The sequence below is a fragment of the Ailuropoda melanoleuca genome, chromosome 7 (genome assembly GCF_002007445.2).
Source record: "Ailuropoda melanoleuca isolate Jingjing chromosome 7, ASM200744v2, whole genome shotgun sequence".
NCBI lineage: Eukaryota > Metazoa > Chordata > Mammalia > Carnivora > Ursidae > Ailuropoda > Ailuropoda melanoleuca.
Window position 1 is genome coordinate 73,796,555 of NC_048224.1, and position 3,958 is coordinate 73,800,512.

The 3,958-nt window shown below is 36.8% G+C and overlaps 1 long non-coding RNA gene across 1 annotated transcript in view; it reads right to left on the bottom strand.

Annotated features, from left to right (window-relative positions):
* LOC105237174 overlaps positions 1-3,072 on the bottom strand; it is a 19,475-nt gene extending 16,403 nt beyond the window's left edge. Inside the window, exon 1 of the long non-coding RNA XR_004626698.1 lies at positions 2,936-3,072. This is a non-coding gene — a long non-coding RNA (uncharacterized LOC105237174). The remainder of the gene's footprint in view (positions 1-2,935) is intronic.
* Between the last annotated feature and the right edge of the window lie 886 nt (positions 3,073-3,958).

Below are 3,958 nucleotides of genomic sequence, written 5' to 3' on the forward strand. Positions count from 1 at the left end.
TAACAGAAAAAGATTTTCAGAGGCTGTAAAGATCCTGTATTAACATCTGAGGTGATATAGTCCTCCTTTCCACACGCCGCATCAGTGAGAACTGACTGAGGACTCCGATTATAATCTTGTTCTGAATGGGCCAAAAAATAAAATACTCCCTAACTTCTTACCTAATAATTTATAAAGCTACCCTATCCTGAATGAGCTAGTTTGGAAATCAATTACCTGTCCTAGGATAATTGAGAGCTTACTGTAAAAACAAAGTAACGAGAATGAAAAAAAAAAAAAATTAGGAAATCAGCTAAAAGAGGTCCCAAATGCCTCTTTAATAAATTACATTCCCTTAAAAGGCAGTAGGCAATGGAATATAGCATCACACTAAAAATAATGGCTTTCCCCTTTTTAACTTTCATTGTTAATCTTAAAAAAAAAACAATCAATTTGTAATGAATGTTTTCTTCTTGGGCTGAGGAAGGTTCTGAGGAGAAAGCCTTATATAAAAGTTTGACACTATCTCTTAGTCATTCTTCACCAAAAACGAAACAAAATCTGGATCGCAATAGATACAAATAAGATGTACTCTATTTTTCTTTTCCTTTTTAGTTAGAAAATAAACCTTACTTTTTAGAGCAGTTCTAGGTTCACAGGAAAACTGACCAGAGGATACAGAGATTTCCATACATCCCTGCCCCCACATATGCACAGCCTCCCTGACTGCCAACACCCCTGACCAGAGTGTTACATTTGTTCCTGTTGAACCTGTACTGATACATCATTATCACCCCAAGTCCCCAGCTTTCCTTAAGGTTCACTCATGGTGTAAATTTTGTGGATTCTGACAAATACCTAACGACAGGTATCTACCACTGTACTATCATACATCATACTTTCACTGCCCTAAAACTCCTCTGTGCTCCACTTATTCGTCCTTCCCTCCCCACTAACCCATGGCAACCACTGATCTCTTCACTGTCTCCATAGTTTTGTCCTTTCCAGAAGGTCATATAGTTGGAATCATACGGTACGTAGCCTTTCCAGATTGGCTTCTTTCACTTAGTCATATTCATCTTTTTTCTTAAAGGCATTATAAAACTTCCCCAAAGCCATGTATGTTGGTATGGCAAAATGAGAAAGAGTAAGAAGACTCACACTCAAGTACTAATTTTGCCGCTTTGGGCAAGTGATTTACCTTTACTAGGCCTTGGTTTTCTCATCTGTAAAATCAGGATAACATTAATACCTATCCCACTAACTTTATGATGTTGTTGTAAAGGTCAGTTCCTTCTGAAAAGATGGAGGAGTGCATGGGTGATGTAGCTGGTTTAAGCATCCAACGCTTGGTTTAGGCTCAGGTCTGATCTTGGGATCATGAGATAGAGCCAGACATCAGGCTCCGTGCTCAGCGTGGAGTCTGCTTGGGTTTCCCTCTCTCTTCCCGCTTCCACACTCCCCAACCCCCAGTGCATGTGTGTGTGTGTGTGTCTGTGCGTGCATGTGNACATCAGGCTCCGTGCTCAGCGTGGAGTCTGCTTGGGTTTCTCTCTCTCTTCCCGCTTCCACACTCCCCAACCCCCAGTGCATGTGTGTGTGTGTGTGTGTCTGTGCGTGCATGTGCTCTCTTTCTAAAATAAATAAATCTTTAAAAGAGGAGGTAATAATGTCTATGTTGTAGAGTTGTTGTATGAATTAAATAGGTGACGTGTATGAGGAGCTTAGCAGCATGCCTAGAACATACTGCATATTTATTAATGGTAGCTGCCATGCTGTTTTTATTTTAATGCACGCTAAATACTTTTTATTTGACCCTCTAAAACTATTCTCTGCTTTTTACCATCTTGCCTTGTGAGGCACAATTGCTAAATTGAGTATCCCTTCCTCTGGATTTCCTGATGAGGTCAACAAACCAACGGGAGGTCCCAGAGGAGGTTAGAAGTTGGGAAGGAGAGAAGTTGGGAAGGAGAGAAGTTGGGAAGGAGAGATCCCTGTGCCATTTCTGTCATGCTGTAGTTTGGTTGTGGCTGCATTCTCCCTTAAAGGACAAAAGTCTTGCTGGGCAACCATTTGGCTTCCCTTATCCCTGACCATCCCTATATAAGTAATCTCTTAAACTATCCCTTGAGGTAATTTAGGAAGTTTCTGCTGCTTCCTGTCAGGAAGACACATAATGTTTGCCCTTCGTATTTATTGGCACTATTATTATTTTTTTTAACATTGTAAAGCAGCCAAGGCATCATAAAATCAAGAACCATATGCAACTGTACAAAATCTTGCAAGTTATTACTGACATCCCTCTAAACCCAACACTAGTCAGAATTTATGAAGACATACTTTCAGATACAATTTAAAAAGTGGAAAAAATTATAGAGATTTGGAAAAAAGTTATAAAAGTTGCAAAATATCTATAAGAAAGGCAGGTCAAGTTTTCCTCATTAAAAATATATCAAAAATTGCTGGGTATTATTTAGCTTTGTGGCACAAAGACAATTATTTAAAGTGCAGTTAATGTTTGTAGCTGATGTTTCACAGATGTGTCCCCCAATGTGATACCTCATTTCTAATACCTCATTTCTGGAACCATGGTAGGATATGGAGCATCCCAAAAGGGAAGACTTTTCTAATAATAATTCAAGGGTATTTTCAATTGCAGCAAGAATTTTCACTAATAATGAAGGAATTAACTGAAGTGCATAAAATCCTCTGCTATGGTTCTACGTTTGACAATGAGCTAGCCATTTTGCCTTAACAGAATCACTGCCTGCATTTTTCCAATTTTATAAATATTAACTACATATATTACAAATCATATTATAATGAAAAACAGGTCAACCTTAATGCTAAGTTTAAAACAAAAAAGTAATGGAGAACGTGCGAACGTGGTGCTGACTTTACTGTGTGAATGGGACATGACACTCCACCCAGAATATTCTGTAATAAAGCTACTTACTTCAGGTTTTGGTCGAGCTCCAGTTGACATCTGGTTTGGCACACCATCAAGATTCTGGATGTTTCCAGTTTTATTTCTACAAATTCCTTTCCTCTGATGATTTTTTTTAAAGCTTAGTCTTCAGATTTATAGAATTCTGTAGAAAGAAATTTTAAGCAGGTGATTTTTCACATACAAAGAATTATTCCTAGGCAGTAATTCATGTAAATTAGTCAATAAAAATACATGTTTTGAAAGTTAATATAAACTGTGAGAATATTCCCCAATATTAGTAATTTTTCCAAAGACATTTATGATTAGGCTCAGTGAGATTAGCCTAGTTAAGTGTAAGAACTTTTTGTAAGTGTAAATTTATAAATTAAAATTACTTTTACTCTACCAAGGTAAACTGGAGCACTATATTGGCATATCATAAAACTTCCTAAAATTCAAAACCAAAGGTATTTTTAAAATGGAAATAGTAAGATGTGGCTCATACAGAGCCACATTATTCTTTTAGGCTTTAAGATCTCTGTTTCTATATTTTGTTAAATAGGGAGCCAATTATAAATTTATATTTCTGAGGGTTAGCTATAGAATTAAAATCAGTAAAAACATATTAGCAGAAAGAGAACCCAAAACCTCACAGACATAGGAAAAGTCCTTTTCTAGAATGTTGGATAAATCCTCATTGAATTGGGTTAATTAAGTTTGCCTCGATTCATTCTTCCTACTGATTGGAAGTCTTCCGTATCTCTCTAGGTCCAAGTGCCTTATACAAGTTACCTAGCAGCCTCCAGTGAAAAGTTCTATCCTGGTCTATTCTTTCTGGAACAAGTATCAAGTTCTACAGAAGTAGGGAAGGTTAGAAATGTGAATTTTTCATTTAACTAAAATTTTACTCATTGATCATCAGGTTGTTTGGGGGGCAGGGTGAATAAAAGATCTAGAATAAACAAACTTTATTGAATTGTATATGAAAGTAGCACTGCCAAATACTAACTACATAACCTTGGCCTTAATTTCCTCGAATCTTAATTTATT